At 50.4% G+C, this 19,185-nt stretch overlaps 1 pseudogene; it reads right to left on the bottom strand.

Moving 5' to 3' along the window:
- Positions 1–15,727: 15,727 nt before the first annotated feature.
- On the bottom strand, positions 15,728–16,737 carry LOC100834453 (annotated as a pseudogene).
- Positions 16,738–19,185: the final 2,448 nt, after the last annotated feature.

Raw genomic sequence — 19,185 nt, 5'->3', positions numbered from 1 at the left:
AAGAGCTTCAGCAAGCAGGAGAAATATTGGCGCAACTCACCATCCAAGAACATTCCAAATCGGGACAAAAGAGGAGCGAACAATTATCAGAACAGGAGATGGTGGAGCCGATTCAACCTGCAGAACAGCATACACACATGAGATTTGCCCAAGCTTCAGTTATGCAAGACAAGGAAGGACAGGCAGCGGTGCCAGCCTCCAAGGCACCATTGGCGCCATGAGTCTCATATCATGGAACTGTCGAGGAGTTGGCAAGAGCCTCGACAGCAACAAAATGGTGTATTGCCAGGTTGATCCATTCAACCAGTGCTAAGGTAATTTTCCTTTCTGAGACCAAATCTTCTAAAATTTCTAAAGTTCAGTGGCCAATCGTTTTAATATTGCTAATAGCTATATGGTTTCCCCTGAGGGGCGTTCTGGAGGGTTGTGGCTTTTGTGGGATAGCGACATAGACATCAATATCATCTCTTTGTCCAGTAGTTTAATATTATCTTCTCTTGTTATCACTGCTACGAACGAAGCTTTCAACTTAGTTTGTATGTATGGGGATCCAGCCCATTCCAGAACATTGAGTTATGGAATGAGGTTACCACTTTTGTTAGTGTAAATATGGGAAAACCTCTGCTTTGTATGGGTGACTTCAATGACATGATGTACACATGTGACAAAAGTAATATAAATGATGTTAATCGTAGTCGCATGCGTTCCTTCTGCAATTATGTTAAAAACTGTGGTTTGATCGATTTGGGTTACAGTGGTCCCGCCTATACCTGGTCTAATAGGAGATATTCCTCTACCCCTCTCTATGAAAGGTTGGACAGATTCTTTGCTAATCCTAAATGGTCGGACATGTTTCCTAATGCGAATGTTTATAATTTACCTATTATGCTTAGTGATCATGCTCCTGTGCTTGCAATGCTTCACTCAAAATATAAATAAACCTACTTATCAATTCAAATTTGAGAACTGGTGGTTGCTAGAAGAAGACTTTCAGGAAACTGCAATTCAAGCTTGGAGAAATTCTCAAAATCAGTCCTTTCCTTCAAGAACAAAACACTTAGCAGGAGCTCTTAAGATTTGGCTCAAAAAGAAGAAGCCTTTGCAAGAGGAGTTACAAGATCTTGAACATAAAATTTCAGAGATTCAAGAACAGCCATTTCAGGTACAAGATCATGTTAGAGCGGAGCAACTAATTTATCGGTATGAAGGTACGATGACTAAACTTACTCAATACTACAAGCAGAGATCTAAAAAAACATTGGGTGGCTCAAGGTGATCGTAACACGAGATACTTTCATACTTCTGTTCTCAAGAGAAAAAGAAAAAATTGAATAGTCTCTATTAAAAAACTAATGATCAAATTACTTTTGATCCTGAGGAAATAGCTGACTGTTTTATTAATTATTTTAAGAATATATTCAAAGCAACTACTCAGGTTAATGACCATAGTATGCAAGATCATATTGCAGGGAGTGTTACAAATGAATTCACCAACTCTTCCCCACAAAAAGAAGAAATTTGGGAAATTCTCATGAACATGAGAAGTGATGCTTCTCCAGGCCCAGACGGACTAAATGCTGCTTTCTACAAGGCTTCTTGGAGTTGGATAGGAGACGATATCACCAACCTGGTTCAGAATTTCTACAATTATGGTACGTTGCCTCCTCAACTTAATGAAACTAGCATTACTCTCATTCTTAAGAGAAATAACTCAGTCCAACCTCAAGAGTTTAGACTCATAAGCCTTTGTAATATCATTTACAAAATTATTGCTAAGTCTCTAGCTAACCGTATCAAGCCTCATCTTCCCAACAAAATTCTAGATACTCAACAAGCTTTTATTGAAGGGAGAAGAATTGCCAATAATGTCATAATTGCGCAAGAAATTACCCACTCTTTCAGCCTCTCCTCTTGGAAACAACAAGCTTTCATGCTTAAAATTGATCTTGCTAAATCTTTTGATAGACTTGAGTGGAATTTTCTCATGCATGCTCTCTGTAAGCAAGGGTTCTCTGATCATTTTATTAATTTAATCAAAGCTTGCATCTCGAATTCCAAATTCTCGGTGCTTATTAATGGTAACCTTCATGGGCACTTCAAAGCTTCCAGAGGCATTAGACAGGGATGTCCTCTTTCTCCTTACTTATTTGTTCTTGCTATCAGTGAGTTAGCTACATCCTTGCAGGAGGAGTTGCAAAGAAAAAATTTGAAAGACATTGTGCTTGGCCCAAACTCGCCACCTATTTATTCTCTCATGTTTGCAGACGACTTAATAGTCTGTGGACAAACCACACGGGATGAAGCAATGACAATTTGGAGTACTTTGCAACAATTTTGTTCTCTTTCAGGTCAAACTCCTAACTGGGCCAAGTCTTCGGTTTTGTTTAGCAAGAATGTGGTGGATGCGCAGAAAGACATCATCAAAGGTATATTTAGAGTGGTTGATATGAAACACGACTCTATCCATTTAGGCCACCCTCTTATGATGCCTGCGAAAAATAGAATTGCCGCTTATGATTTCGTCTTGGACAAATTTAAAAGTAAGCCCAATGGTTATAAGGCTAATAAGCTTTCTCATGCAGGCCGACTTGTACTTATCAAATATGTATTGGCCTCCTTACCTGTTTATTATATGTCTAATATTATGTTTTCCAAAAAGATGTTGGCTAAAATGAATGCAGTGCTAAGAGACTTCTGGTGGACGGGTGTTCAGGAAGAGAATCCAGGGCGTTCTTCCTCCCCAGCTCCTCGAGAAGGTTGCTGCTCCTCTCCGAGTTTAGCATCGCGAGCTCAAACTCGTACCGCTCCCTCGCCTCCGTCGCCTCCCGGCCGCACTCGTTGGCGAAATCTTCCGCCACGGAAGCCACTTTCGCGGCAGCCATGTGCCGCCGGTCAGCTTCCCGCACACGCTGCTGGAGGGTGTGCAGGAGCTTGGCGTGGCGCCGATTGATCTCGTCGTCGTCGTCGTCGTTGAGGGGGAGTCGGTCGCAGGACGAGCACGGGACGTCCACATCGATGCGGGCACGCTTTGGCGGCGGCGAGCGGCGACGAGCGGCGGCGTCCATGCTCAATGCATGGGACAATGCCATCGGCGCATGCCGGCGGGTGCCAGACGGCGGAGTGGTGGCCAGCTCATGCCCATGGCCGCCGCCGGTCGAGCTCTCGGTACCGTCTACTAGCTCCTTGTCCTTGGTCATGGTGGAGAGAAGTGGTAGAGCTAGAGAGAGAGCGAGAGGAAGAATGTAGATGAGATCAGAGGAGACGAGAGAATCGTTTTACTGGGCACGCACATAAGTAGTAGTGGGGAGAGGAAGCCGACAGGACCGAGAGAGTAGTGGGGAGAGGAAACCGACGGGACGATCTCACAGTTATTGAGAGTGAGTGGGAAACGTGCTGGGATCGCTCTCACTGGGCCGCGCCTTCGTGCACGCCTGCTATTGACGCCAGTTTGCTCCAACTTCCCACGTACGCCAGTTTCCCATGCATTTCAAACTGTGCCGGCGACTGCATTCAAAGCCCACCGATCGCCGGAAAACCTCTCCCCTTCCCCTGTCGCCATCGCTATTTAACGCGGTGCCATGGCTCTGCTTCTTCTACACAGCTCTCCGTTCTTCTACGCAGCTCTCCACTCCACTTCTTCAACCCGCCGCCCAACGCCCCCACTGACGACAAGCAATGGCGTTCGAAGGCCTCACCTTCAACCTGCCACCCCTCACTGATGAGGCGTTGTTCCCACCTAGCGTGTGTGTGGAGCGGACGCTCCAGGTGTGGGCGATGTCGCGCAGCCAGAGCTCGATGGCGCTGGCCAGGAACTTCCTCAACACCGGTTTCAGTCACCTGGAGGCCGGTGGCCCTCCAATGTACCGCCTGGAGAGGCTCCGCGAGCACGGCGTCAAAACCGCCCTCTTGGTGCACCTCACCAACAGCCATGACGCCGATTACCTCCTTGGCCGCGTGTACTGGTGTGGATGCGAGTTCATCGCATTCACGCTATACAACGTGTACACCAACACTACGACCTCGTTCCCCCACGCCGGCGAGATGCACGGCCTCCCGTACATGGAGGAGGCGGAGGCGCCTGTGGAGGTGGCTGTCGAGGGGCCTGCGCCGCCTATGGAGGGATCTGAAGATGAAGCCGAGGAGTGAGCGATCGATTGGCGTTTTTTTTTCAAAATTAATGTCGTTAATGTAAGCCCTTGTTGGAATATATGAACTAGGTTCGTTCTTTCATGGCTCTGTTGTGCTGTGTCCGCGGCATGAGCGCGCGACAGCGGCGCATCCTAGCATCCGTCGCGCCGACCGAGAGCATCCTAGTGGCGCATCCTTGCGTCCACGTCCCCGTCCCGGTCCTTGTCCTCGAGCTCGCGCCGATCCCCACGCCGCAGCGGCCGTTGACGTGGTGGCCAGAGTCAAGCTCGCCGAAGCCCGGCCCGGCACACAGTCAGCAGCGCGCATTGGTCCCACCCTTCAGCAGCTAACGGCTTGACCAAGTTGACCGTGAGGAGGTGCTCCGTGATGGTAAAAGCGAGCATTCGCGCAAAGAAGGAGAGTAGAAGCGAGCAGTGTTCTAAGGCCTGGGCAAAACTGAGTAGAACTAAGGAACCGAGGGTACAGAAGTAAAAAACCCTATATTTAACACCCCCGTTCCCCTCCAGGCCTAGTAGTATTGATTTTAAAGAAATTAGTTTTTCTTCTTGTTGATGTAATTATCTTTTGCTAATGCAGTTATTCAGATAATGTGAGAGGTAATGGGGTGGATCAACCTCCCAATCTCCCATAGTTTAACAGTTGCAACCCGTAATACTTTTGAAGAGCTTGAGATCAAAGCGTTCGACCAGTTGCACCTCTACACTTCTTACAGGTCAGCAGTCAAGCTTTGCCCATTCAGCTCTCTCAAGCTAGTGAAAGGCTTACTAGGTCTCTGTTAGTATATATATAAGAGCTCCATATGCTACTGTTATGTTATAATATTTTATAAATTAGATTTTAAGTGCTAGTTATTTCGATAGTAAATTTGTTACCTACTATCTAATAGGTCAATTTTTTAGAAAAACTTTAACCATTATTATGTTCAAAGGCATAATTGTTGCGTAAACGGCTTTACAGTATTATGGTCAAGGTCTCCTATCAAAAGACCATAGAAGTCGACTTCTTACATTTTAAACAAAAGGCCTTTTGGGTTCAGTATGTATATTGAACTTCTATTGTCTGAAATGCCAAATCCACCATAGCAAAAATTTATGCATTTCCAATACAAATCTTGTTACGTTTTCTTGTTTTAATTAAATACATGCCAAGTACTCCCTCTGACCCATAATATAAGATGTTACTCCCTCCATTTTTGTATATAAGGCCACTATAAAAAAATGCATTTTGCCAATATACAAGGCCACTAACGCTAATTGAGGCAAAATTGAATAGACTTCTACCTCGTAGGATGGTGCTTATTAATGTGAATATTGCATGCAACCGTAGAGAAAGAAGCACCACATGCAACATGTTTAATTAGCCCGAAACACGAGAGCATTTCCACATAATTAATCGTGCTATTTATTAGTTGGTTCTGCCTTCTTGGTACCTGAAATATGAGTTCGTGGCCTTGTATACAAAAACGGAGGGAGTATTACATTGGTTGTAGTAACATCTTATAATATCAAGGAACGGAGGGAATGCAATTTAAGTGTTCATGATCCGGCTGCATTAGGTAATTGAATTGTAGGTCTGGTTGTATTTGGGTGGATGGAGGATTTCATGGGTCTTGTGTTGGGTTACAGGAACAGCCTGTTTTTTGAGGTAAATACGGTCGATTCCGTTTAATTAAAGAAAGAACTGTACAGGGTAAAACTCTCCTGTTGCGCTCTTTCCAAATGCCCCATCACGTGTAGATGAGCCTCCCTCCGAGATCCTGTCTAGCGCGCTTATTAAGCCTTGAAGATAATCCATCCCAGAGCTCATTGATGGAGTTACTAGCCCGAGGGCGAGGGGGGTGATCCGGGCTCCATCGGTGAATATGGCTCTAGACTTCACTGGTAAAGGAGCAATCATGGCACATGTGCCTGATCGTTTCTGGATGTATTCGACAGAGTTGGAAAATGGGGTTGTGCGGCCATCCACGCACTGCCAGATTGTCCGCCGTGAGGACCTTCCCGTGGAGCAACGTCCAAGCAAAGAATTTGCATTTGGGATCAGTATTGGCCTTCCAAATTTTGTTGGTGTAGAAGGGCGGCACCGAACCAAGGAATTGCGCTTTGTAGGTCGAAGCCGTCGAGTAAACCCCTGAGGTCGTCCACCGCCATGTGATGTCGTCTTGTTCATCGGAGAGGGTGATCACGTTGAGGCACTGCCAAAGCTCGACGAAAGCTGTGAGCTGTTCGGTTGTGGAAATTCACAGGAGGGAGTGAATCCAGTTATGGCCAGTTAGCTCCTTCTGGACCGTTCGCCGCTTCCTTGAGGCGATGGCTAGGAGACCCGGCCATCGCTGTCCCAGCGAGGAGTCGTCCGGGAGCCACGCCTCATGCCAGAACAGAGCAGAGCCCCCATCGCCGATACGCACCCGGGAAGAAGCCCTGAACAGTGCCCGGTCAGCCTCATTGCAGGGCAAAGGCAGGCCCACCCACGGTCTGTCCCTGTCCTTCCAAGCGAACCAGAGCCAGCGTAGACGGAGAGCACGCCCGAACCGAACCAAATTCGGGATCCCCAGACCGCCAAGGGATCGTGGGCGGTAGATCGTACTCCAATTCACCAGCGAGACGGACGAAGTTGATGCATTTTGTTCACGGTGCTTCTCCCAAATGAAGATCCGCATAAGCTTATTGATTCGTCGGAGCACCCAAGCAGGGAGGTTGAACGCCGTGAGGTGGTATGTGACCATTGCGGAGAGGACGGTTTTAGTGAGGACCACCCTATCAGCGCGGGTGAAATGGGACCCCTTCCACCCAGCCAGACGCATGCCGACCTTGTCGATTAGGGGTTGGAAAGCAGCCCCCTTGAGTCGAGTGGGGTTTAGGGGGGAGGCCTAGGTAGGTGGTCGGGAAGGCACCGCGCCTCGTCGGGAAAGCCTGCAGGGCCGCAATGGTGGTCTCCTCGTCGCAAGCAATGGGGAACAACTCTGATTTGTCCAGATTCGTACGCAGCCCTAAAGCGTCTCCAAACAGATCCAAGAGACGGCTGATTGCCGCCAAGTCCGCCAGGTGTGGGCTGGAAAAGATCCCGACGTCGTTCGCGTATAGGGAAACCCTCACCCGCACCTCCGAGCCAAGAACCGGCCGGAGAACGCCCCGCTCCGCGGCGCAACGAAGGATGTGGTGAAGGGGGTCGATCGCGATGATGAAAAGCATTGGCGAGAGGGGGTCCCCCTGCCGAAGTCCCCTAGCGTGCTTGATCCGCGGTCCCGGGACACCATTGAGCAACACCTTGGAAGAGGCCGAAGAAAGGATGAGACAAATCCATTGCCTCCATATGGGGCCAAAACCAATCACCGTGAGCAGCTCAAGGAGGTAAGCTCAGGAGATGGCGTCAAAAGCCTTGGAGATGTCCAACTTGAGGAAACATCCAGCCTCCCGCTTCCAGTGGAGCTCTCGAATAAGATCTTGCACCAACATGAAGTTGTCGTGAATGCAACGCTTGATGAAAGCCGATTGGTTGGCGGAGACGATGTCCGGGTGGATTGGAGCAAGCCGTAGAGAGAGGAGCTTGGAGAAGATCTTGGCCAGGCTATGAATAAGACTAATGGGCCGGTAGTCGCGGATCGAGGTAGCATCGCCTTTCTTGGGAAGGAGGATGATGTTGGCTGAGTTAACGAGAGGAGATGCATGGCCTCAGGCATTTGCCATGGCATCAATCGCCAGGAAGAGATCCTCTGTGATGATCTCCCAGCAGGCCCAAAAAAACTTCTCAATGAAACCATCTGGCCCCGGTGCCTTTTCCGCCGGCAGGTCAAAAATCACCGCTTTGATCTCCTCCATGGTGAACGGGCCTCAATATGGGAAAGATCCCTTGGCGCATATCCGAGCTCCTCCCAGACCAGACCCGCGGAGCGAGGTGTAGCCGTTCCGAGGAAGTTTTTGAAATGTTCAAAGATTTCCTTCTCTTTTTCGTCGTGAGTTACAGCGATGCCCCTATGGGAAGAGAGGGATTGGATGAAAATCTTTCTTCGTCTTCCATTCGCCCGGATGTGAAATAAGCGTGTATTTGCGTCGCCGAGCCTGGTGTTGGTCGCCCGTGCCCGCTGCCGGATTTTAATCTTCGCGATAATAGCAAGGCCCGCATACTTGCGTTTCAATGATGCGTGGAGTTGCCATTCAGCCAGAGAAAGAGGCCGGGATTCCTGGGCCGCATCAAGCCAGCCCACCACCTCAAGCGCCACCGCCATTTGGAGATTGATGTTCACAAACTTGGCCTTGTGCCAACGAGAAAGAGAACGGGCCGTCCTGGCAAGCTTGGCATCAAGCCTTGTCGTTTGACAGCACCGGGGGAGCCCAAGCCGATGCCACCACCTCCATAAAATCATCCATGCGTGTCCAAAAAGATTCGAAGCGGAAGCTCGACGTTTTGGGGAAGAATTCTGCCCCAAGGAACAGTGGGGTGTGGTCGGAGACAGCCGCGGGGAGAGCTTGTAGGGTGGCCGAAGGGAAGAGAAGATCCCACTGGGCAGTGCAGAAAAATCGGTCGATTCTGGTGAGCGTGGGGGAGCTTTGCTCATTGGACCATGTGAATCGCCGGCCATGCAGTGGCAGCTCCCGAAGGGCCAAGAAGTCCAAGGCCCGTTTGAAGCGTGCCATGAGGTGGCGGTTGAGAAGAAGGTTGTTCTTGTCGGTAGCCTTGTAGATTAGGTTGAAATCACCGAGAAGAAGCCAACAGTTCCCCTACGACGACGCCAAATCTTTGAGCTCCTGGATGAAAGCCACCTTTTGGGTTTCCCCTTGTGGCCCGTACACTCCGGTCAGATTCCAGCTTGAGCCATCAGCTTGCCAAATCACAGAGGCTGAGATCGTGTTGGAGGTGCGATGGAAGCCATGGAGGGAGAAGAATCGCTGGGAGGCAGCAAGCCGTATCCCACTCCTCATGCCATCGGCTGGCAGAAACCCAAAGTTGTCCACGTAATCGGAACCCAGGAGGGACAGGATGTCGTTCCTTGAAAGGTTCTCGAGCTTTGTCTCCTGTAGGCAAATTATCGTTGCACGGGAGTTTTCCACCATGGCACGCACAGTCGCGCATCGTACCAGATTGTTGAGGCCGCGGACATTCTAGCACAGTAGCCGCACATAACTGCCGGCAGGAGCAGGGTGGTTCGCTATCGTCGTCATCACACGCCATGTAAACCACGCCACCGCAAATACACAGATTGAAACAGAAACCATGGCACATGAAGACACGATGGAATATTGCACCCACGATGAACAGTAGACAGCAACGACGACCTTAGCAGTTCGACACGATGACACAGACCGAAGGCAGGACAAAGGAACGACGACGACACACAGTTCTTATACATACTGCAGGTACTGAAGACAAAAGGGAAGCTACGATAGTCATGGTAGTAAGTAGTCGGAGGGTGAGGTGGCACGCGGTGAAGCAACAACAACCATCTCTTTCTTCTTTGTTGAATGGCAATCCCATGACCGCGGCCGGCTCCTCGTCCAGCGCCGCGTCCATTGGCCAGCGGCATCTCTTGGCCTTCTTCGCCTCCTGCACCAGGTCTTCGATGGCGGCAATCGCCTGGTCAGAGAGAGGACCACTGAAGATGTTGATGTAGGCTTGCTTCGCGGCATTGTCGAATGGCGCCGTCGGTGGAATCGCGCCCAAGCGACACGATAGGAGTGCTTGAGCCGCCTGCTCAGAGGTGAGTTCGGACGCCGCGCACCCAGCCAGGCGTGCACTGTGACGAACCGCGGTGTCAGCCCCCGGCGAAGCCAGAGGGACGTCGAAGGAGGCCGGGGCGTCGAGGATGGGCAGCGGCATGTCTATGTTGATGGCGTGGACGAAGTCATTGATGATGTCCGTAGCCATTGTGGGGGGCGTCGGTGGTGAGCTCGGCGTAGAACAGAGGTCGAGGTCCAGGATCGGCAGCTCCGGGGAAGGCAGCAGGGGCGGCGCGGGGATGGAGGCCGGCGGGGTCTGAGTTACCTGCAAGGAGAGGTCGGAGAGGCCATGCTCGATGGAGTCGACGTCCGCCGTGGTGGGAGCAGTAGGAGATGCCGCCATCGGAGGTGGTGGGGAAGGGTCACGTGCTACCGGCGATGGACGAAATCCCGAGGCCGTGACAACCGCCGCCGGAGCCGACATGGCCGCGCCCGAGGGCGAGCCCCCGAGCAACGGCGGAGCCGGCAGCGTAGCGGTCCCGAGGAGGAGAGCCTGTGCCCCCCGTAGTGGGAGGAGGCATCCGCAGGCACGCCCCAACGCTGCGAGTAGGGAGCGGCCCTGGCGAGCTTGGAGGTCGACACCAACTCCTTGCCGCGCTCCTTGCGGCCGTGGCGGTCCCTTCGTCCATCCTTGTCGTCGTCGCAGACGTCATGCTTCGCGTCCCGGCGTCCGTCGCGGCAGTTGCGTGTAGGCGCAGCCGGGCGACGCCCATCGTCCCGGCGCCCCGTGTCCTCCTCACCATGAATCCACGCATAGCCCTGAATAACACGGCGGCCGCGGGAGAAGACCGAGCCCCCCTCCCTCGCCGGGGCTAGGGCCGACAAGTCCTCCACCACATCAATGTGGATGAGGAGGGGGCACTTTCGCCCTTCCAGTCCGGTGGCCGGCATGTCATGCATCACGACCGGCATGAAGAGGGGTGCGGAGGGACTGGTGGCATCCTTGTCCTCCATGAGCCAGAGCTTGTGTCGGCGAGGGAGAGCCGCCGGGTTGGCCGTCCTAACCTAGAAGTTGAAGGTTGACATGTCCTCCCGGCGTATGGCTTGTTCTTCCACGAAGTGCACCTTGGCGCGCCTGCCGACGATGCGTGCCGCCGTCTCCTTGGACCAGGCATGGACCGGGAGATTCTCCACGCACAGCCTGACATGGTCGGGCATGGACACCCAGTCCGAGTGCCGCTCAGCGCACCAAGGAAGGATGAGCAGCTCCAGGCCATGGGCATAAAAGTGCTCCCTGTCGACGGCAGTCTCCCTCACCACCGGGTCCTTGAGGAAGACGAGGAAATCCTCTAGGTAATGCGACGATACACGCACATCGTCGAGGGTGATGTCGAATTCCCGGCAAAAGGCATCGGCGATGTGGCACGGCTCCGTGCGCGGCCGGTCGCGGCCTATGGTAACCAGGACGGCATGCGTGTTGAAGGAGTGCTCGGCGATCACCATCTCCGACATGACCTCAACCACACTCTGATCCTCCTCCGGGCGGTCCCTGAAGTCACCACCTCCAGCCATGAGAGCGTCGGCGTAGGAGAAGTCGGCTCTTGTCAAACCTTGACGGCGGCGGAGGGGGGGGGGGGGGTTGGAGGCGGAGTGGCTGGCTTAGCCCGGCAGGCGGCTTCAAGGTGACCCGGGCGGTGGCAACGCCAGCAGTGGCGAGGTTCACGACAGGTGGAGGCGTGGTGTCGAGTACTGAGGCAGCGGAAGCACCAGCCCTTCGTCCGCTTTAATAGATCCTCCCGGCGCTCCTCCTTCCGGCTATTGGGTGCCAGCCGAGCCGCCCCTTGGGGGTCGCGCCGCCACCAATGCGGCCGGCGCACCAGCTGCCAACCGGAGTCCGCCAGTCTTGAATCGCCGTCATGTCGCGTCGCTTCGGATGGGGCTGGACGATGCGTAGAGGAGTGAATGTCTTGAATTCTCGGTTGGTTGCGAGGAGGCAGTCTAGGTGGAGGCAGGGGCAGCATCCACTTCCCGCGTCCATACGTATTGAAGAGACGCGGTTGCTCGCTGGGGGGGGGGGGGGACCGGCCGGTGGGAGAGGGAGCCAGGCCATAACTGCAGATCTGCCATTGGATCCCGCATTGAAGACAGGGGCGTGAGATCCATCAGAATCCGAGGATCTGAGCCGAGGGGGGTTGTAGATCTGGCGCGCATCTGGCTCGGGCCGCACCAGGATCAACCGGATCTGGGCAGGTGGGGCCGTCTCCGTGGGGAGCGAGTCGGGGGCGAACTCCCCCTCTTCCTCTTCCTCCTTGTCACACGCATCAGCCCAGGAGAAGCGAACGGATGCGGACCAGGGAGCATGCGTCGTCCGGATGGGGGATTTGGTGGTGGGAGGGCTTTGGGTGGGGCTAGTGGTGCTGGTGGTCGGAATCGCCAGGCTGGTCGCCCCTGGGGGAAGAGAGACCAAACCATCCTCCAGTGGTAGATATCTTATTAATTTCGTGGAATATGTATATTAGAAGTTCGTAACTACTTGGTCCTCATCTTATTTTTTGAAACGTATGTTTAATTTCATCTGGCCCATACCATAGAACTACACAGCACACATCCATCCTCCAAATCTTCCTCCGACCACATATTAGAAGTTCGTAACTACAGTACCTTTCATGCTTTCGCACTGTTTGCTAGGAGTACTTGCAGCTACTCCCTCCGTTCCACAATACAACGTGTATAGATTTTTCACATTTGTTTCACAATACACATCATTTTTCTCTTGGTATCCGCATCCGGCAAATAACTACTCACATCCGTTTATTATTAACCCAATATGAGTGGTCAGGCACTAAAAACGAGAGCTACCTTGGTCCAAGTGCACAAAATCTATATTTGGTTTTGGAATAGAGGGAGTATTTATCATGCATTTAGTAAGCATTTACACCAACATATTTAGAAATAACTACCAGATTTATTAAATACAGGTAAGTTGGTAACATATTTTTTATATAAGTGCCTGGTTATTTAAACAACTAGATGATACCCCGCGCGTTGCGGCAGGACCTTTTGTTTGGTCCATTTAATCTTTTATAACATGTTCGAAGAAACACATCCATTGCACAGTAAAAAGTAAGACGTTAATTAAGGATCGAATAGAATGTGATAACATTTAAATGCCGACCGAATATATTTTTATATCAACTTACAACGACATCTAGATCTAATGTGGAATTTCTGAATTCACCTCAGCAGTAAGGTTGGTTGTGACTTCAAAAGTGAGATTTATTTATTTGCAGAAAGATTTACAAATTTGTGTAGAACAAAATACTAAGAACCGGAAGATAAAATATGGTTGCATCCAAAGCACACCTAAAATATGATATATGGTCTAAACGTACGAAGACAGCCTGAACAATACTATGTTTCGTAAGGAAAGGAAATAAGCAGTAATAAACAAAAAATAGAACAAAATGAGATAGTGGTATCATTAAGTTGTACCTCTTCCTATTTTGACCACTCTGCAGCCACCGAAGCTGCTAGCTAGCTTCTTAATCTCTTCGATGATGAAACAACTGGGCGACTGGTTCTGGGCAGGATTGTTAATGCCATTGACCACCACCACGCAATCACTTTCCACACACAGGTTGTCAGCTGGTGTTCGTTGCAGACTTGAAGGGCCTTCAAGGCTTCAAGCAAGCCCAGGCTTCGGCTTCTTCAACGCTTTTGCAAAGATCACGAATTCTGGTGGCTCAAAAGATGACGACACCCAGATAATCGCGGACCACCCATCCGGCGCCAGCAGAACCAAAATCCTGAACAAAAGCAGTATCAACGTTAGCTTTAAGCTTACCAGGATCAGGTGGGTGCCAAGGCCTTTGGTTTCTGGAGCAGCCGTCAGTGTAATGGCCGGGCAGAGCATTCCTGGATCTGGTGGGTGCCAACGATGCCGACGCCACCGCTGGTGGATCTGGGCGGCGGCCTTCGCAGGAGTGGTGTCTCTAGAGACATGGCGGCGGGGTGACCCGGTGGATGGCCCCTGCCCCCGACTTCACAGGCTGGTGCACCGGTGGGATTATTAGGAAACAAAAGGAGTTAACGAAGGTGACCCAGGAGTTAACGAAGGTGAAACATCAGGAGAAATTAATGGCGAGAAAAACGCAGGGAGGAATAAAAGAGCACGTAGTGCTGCACCGAAGGCGAACTATCGGGACAAAATTAATGGTCCGTAAAACGGCAGGAGAAGAAAAACTCGTAGTGCTGCCGAAGTCCATACTGCGAGAACGGCCCATGTACCGTGTCACGGGAACAGCCCAAAGGACAGGATCGAAAGCGGGACGTAAGCGCGATCGAGAGGTACTGCGTCGGGACAAATGGGGCCGGGAAACGTGGTGACGTGGCTTAATGAGAAGCCAGCAAAATCAGGTCTACTTAGATATAGAGGATAACCTGGATTTCATTACGGATGCCAGGTTTTCTGATGCAACTACCAGATTGCTTGCAAAGAGTTACCGGTTTTGATACAGTTACTAGGTCTTATGACTACTACGTGCAACATGGAGTTCAAGAAATCGTACGCACGAATACACTAACCTCCGAACATTCGCATTACGACGACATGCTGGACAACAGGGCCAATGAAAACAGTAAGTGCGGGATAACAAAATAAAAAACGTCAACTCCTTATAATTTAGCTTCTTTTTATTTTGTGCTTGATTTAATGCTGTAGACCAAACCTATTTACAATTTACTGCGCTGAGGTACGGCTACAACATCGCTGGAACTGCTGCTGGTGATTACCTCATATGAATATGTTTTAGTATTTTTAATGAATTTTAATGAAGATTCACGATATATTAGTGTGTTCATTAACAGTGCTTTAGTTGCTTTTGCAACATCAGGATCCTAGGACCTAACCTCGTTTGATCTAAACTTTGTGCAGTTGCTGCGGAAAAAAATACCGCCAATTTGCCCAACAGCAAAATAATGTTTACATGCAACAGGTTCCTTCCGTTCACCTAGGATTATGTTATAGCTTATCTACTGTTGAATATATATGCTAGCGCGACTTTACTTGCAGGATGCAAAAGAATGCTGGACGCAGTTGGTGTACACGCTTTCTCAAACTCTTACATCAGAAGGAAGGTAACTTGTGAAGTTTTGGCCGAATTATCCCTTCTATTCACTCGTAACACTTGTCATGTTATCACATATTTTTATAATTTTGTGTATGATATTTTTGGTGGGGTTTTTACGGTACAACTTATTACTTGTCTGATTGAGGAGTAGTAATGGCATGGATATTTTGGTCATTTCACATTATGTTATTTTAATTAATTATTTTCCCACCAGAAGCCCTCTCGTTCAGAAGACCGACCAGAAGCCCCTCTCGTGATCTCGTCCCCATCGTCGACGTCATAAGGATCATTAAGCCTACATGCTGCCTTTGGGCCTTGATAATGCTGAATCCAGACCATCTCTCTAAGAGCATGTGCAATGCAAGATGCTAAAACAAGTGCTTACGAAAATAAACCAAATACTTTTTTAAGCACCCGTGCTTATTTGTATAGAGAAGGTGCCAAGTTAGGCATCTGCTTAGTCTAAATAAGCATCAGTGCTTAACAAAAACCGGTTAATTTTTCTAAACACCAACCTAGGCACCTTGCATTGTACTTGCTCTAACGAAGCCTTCTGCATGCATGTGCAGAATCGTCCACAGACGACGTTCAGATTAAGCATATGTACTCCGTATGTAGCAATAATCACCAAGGAAAAATTGAATAATCATCTTAGGAGAAAGCGATCCAGTACACACGGACTTCAGAAAATAGAAGCGTCACGCATGCCTGCAACAATAGACATTAATTATGCAGCAAACTACGTACAATCCATGCATATCGACGTCGACGTGGTGTCATCGATCCTGCTAGCTACAACTACACCTCGGCCTCGACGCGGGCCAGCTCGTCGGCGAACGTCTTCTTGAACTCCGGCATGCATGCTCTCGGGCTCCAGCGACAGCGCGAGCGAACCGGCGCCGTCCTTGCCCAGCGCATTCATCACGTACACGAAGCCACTGTAGTACATGATCGAGCGCGGGCCCCATGAACGCCGGTGCGCCCCAGACGAAGTCGCGCCGTTGAGCGATATCCCCATCTAGCAGATGGCGCGGAGGTGGGCGCACGAGATGCCTTTCCTGGGCAGGTTCATCGGGTCCGCCGTTTCCTGGTAGTCCACCAGCGACCGCGCGTAGTTGTCGCCCTGGCTCGTTGCGGCTTGCGTGCGCCAGGCGGCGTGCACCACGGGGATGGACACCACTTCCCCGGCCGTGGCCGACACCGACGCGCGGATCACGGCGTTGCCGAAGTAGCCCTGCGGGAGCGGCGGGACCAGGCGTGGACGCATGTCGATCATGGAGTAGAGCCGCGTCTCGGCGTCCGGCGCCAGACCAGGGCCACCACAGCCCGGAACGTGGACGCGCCCGCGCACCGTGCCCTCAGCACGGCCACCTGTTGCCTTGGTCACCATGACAGGGAGTCCACCGGCGCCGGCTCGGGCTTGTACTCCGCGTGGTCGTACAGCACGGCGCGCGCCGGGTATGGCCGGGCGTCGATCGAGCAGCCTATGGTCGAAGCAGGGCGGCTCCAACGGTACGTGGTCGTCTTGCTTGCCGCGGGAAATGCTGGCCCAGGTCTCGACGAACTGCGCCGCGCTTCGGGCGTCGACAACCGAGTGGTGCAGCGCGAGGCCGAGCACGACACCACCGCACCGGAGGCAGCAGGAAGCACGGCGGGTTGGTCGCCGGCGTGGGAGGCACGAACAGGTCGCGCATCTCGCCGCACGGCACGAACTGGCTCATCAGGTTGTCCAGCACGTAGTCATCCGAGCGCGCGGTGACGAAGACCACGCCCTCGCCGCTGCAGTCGATCTGCAGGCGCCCGGCCATGGGTAAAACACCCGCCTCGCCTCCCTCCTCAACGCAGCCCGAGGACGAACTCTATGGCATCGCCGGCGGCCGCAGCCGCGGTGCTCCTCCTCTTGCTCGCTTCCGCCCTGGCGAGGTCAGACAACCGCTGGCTGCGGAGGGTGGGGGCGCACGGGACTGGGTCAGCCGCCGGTCGATGGGGTCGACCCGTAAGCCACGCGCGTGAACCCTATAAGCCACGCAGAAGCCGAACCAGCTGCGCCCGCTTCTGCTTCCATAAAAAAGGAAAAACTTAGACCGTGCGGGGTTTGTCGGAGATTCTGCCCCGTTATGTCCTTTTACCACCAAATACTACCTTTAGACTCCTACTATTGAGTTATCTCAGCCCTTAGATCTGAATAATGAAGGGCTTATATTCATTCGTCCCTGCTGTAACGTAAAAGATCCCTATTTTCGGTAGTCACGCACAATGCAATTGTGGAGCAGTATTCATTTTCCCTTTCTCCCATGGGGTGATCCCCCTTTGAGCAGCACCTTAGTGTTACTGATCATGTTAGCATTCTCGTGGTGTGTATGGGTTGCAATTCCGTTTAATACAATTTGGCTTCTTTGACAGTGAACCTACTGCCAGTCAGATGAAGGAACTTTTGGGGATTGGTCTTGTGTGCAGGTTCTCTCTTCATTCCTCCCAGAGCTGTCTTATGCTTCTTATATGTTCGTTTTCTTGTACGATTGATACTGTGCTGTATTGCCAGTGGTTTTGTACAGTGCACGGGACCTATGCTGATAACGCTAGTTTACACACCTATTAGAATTACTAGGATTTCTCTTGCATTTCCTGAATACGAAACGATATAGAGCATTTGAGTTTACTGCAGTCCCCTGTAAAACTGATGATACAATACAACATGTCCACAAACAGATCTGAAGCTTATGTTGATGTTTCCTGTACTTCATATACAAATGATCATGTGTTATTTAGACAAGGCAGCTGGATTACTTATCTAAATATATTGTAGTTATTCATAATAAAGCTGAGAATGCTCTAGTGTACTGCTATTTGTTAGTGATGATTTTTATTTGCAGGGTACACTGTGCAGATGAGAAAGTGGCGAGGGGAGTTCAGAGGCAGAGTCAGTTTATTCTCTGAAGTGTCATATATCTCATGAGGTGAACCACCTTCATGAAGGACCGAAGCATGTAAGTATCATTCATTTATGTTTTAAGTATTATTTTTTACAAGTAGTTTTTCACTTCTGCTGATATGATACCTCCTTTTAAAGTTGGTTACTTGGTTCACATATCTTTTGCTCTATGGCCTTAGAGTTTATGCTAATTATTCTTCATGTATTTCTACATGGTTTGAAGACAGAACTTGAAAAGGTTTCGCCATCACTGGGTCGGACTGCTATTTACACAAGAGAGTCAAGAATAAATGAGTTGCCTAGGCAAGAACACAACTTTCATTCATGATTTTGTTCTCATGTTAGTAAGAAATATCATGTACGTAAATTCTTTCTTCAGGTACTTGACTGTGCAGTTTGTTCGTTTCTTTTGGAAAAGGGAGTCAAACCAAAAGGCGAAGATTTTAGGTGTAAGTTTACTTCCATTGCTCTTTTAGGCGAAGATTTTAAGTGTGTGTTTACTTCGTTTCTTTTGGAAAAGGGAGTCAAACCAAAAGGCGAAGATTTTGAGAAGACCATCCGCAGGCCGCAAGGAGAGAAAAATGCAGATTTGCTAAAGAACACGAGAGTGCTAGGAAGGATGTTGAGCGGGCATTTGGATTGTTACAAGCTCGTTGGACGATTGTTCGTCATCCTGCAAGAACATGTGATGTAGAGGTCATGTCCGAGGTGATGACTGCTTGTGTGATCATGCACGACATGATTGTCAAGAACGAGCGGGATGATTCCATTTATGATCAAGAGTGGGATTTTCGCGGTGATTTGGTTGAACCTCAACCTGGACCGGCATCCTTCCAACAGTTCATCGATGCTCATCATAAAATTCGGGATCGGGCAATTCACAACCAATTCCAAAATGATTTGGTCGAGCATTTGTGGCAGCATGTTATCAGGAGTGGATTTCCTATTTATTTCAATGTTTGGACTATATTTGTTTATTTACATTATTTGTATTGGATGGTTTGTAATAATTCTGAACATTTGGTTTGTATTATTTGGATGATTTACAATAGTTTTTTGTGTTAAGAATTTGTATCAAACGGTCACAAATGGGTGGCCCTCCTGAACACCCAGCCCGACCCAAATGGACGAAGACCGGACTGGGGCCTTTTTCTGTCCGGCCCGCAACACATACGGACCAAAACAGACGCAGAAAGCGACCCGTTTGGATCGTGCCGCTGGAGTTGCCCCAGTAATGCGCCAAAACAGACCGGTCTGCGCCTCGGATCCAGTTGCGGTGCACCGGGTTTTTTTTAACAGAGCGATATATTAACGTTAACAATCA

The sequence above is a fragment of the Brachypodium distachyon genome, chromosome 1 (assembly GCF_000005505.3).
Source record: "Brachypodium distachyon strain Bd21 chromosome 1, Brachypodium_distachyon_v3.0, whole genome shotgun sequence".
NCBI classification, from domain to species: Eukaryota; Viridiplantae; Streptophyta; class Magnoliopsida; order Poales; family Poaceae; genus Brachypodium; species Brachypodium distachyon.
Note: the sequence above shows the minus strand (reverse complement) of the source record. Positions and strands in the feature narration are given on the sequence as shown.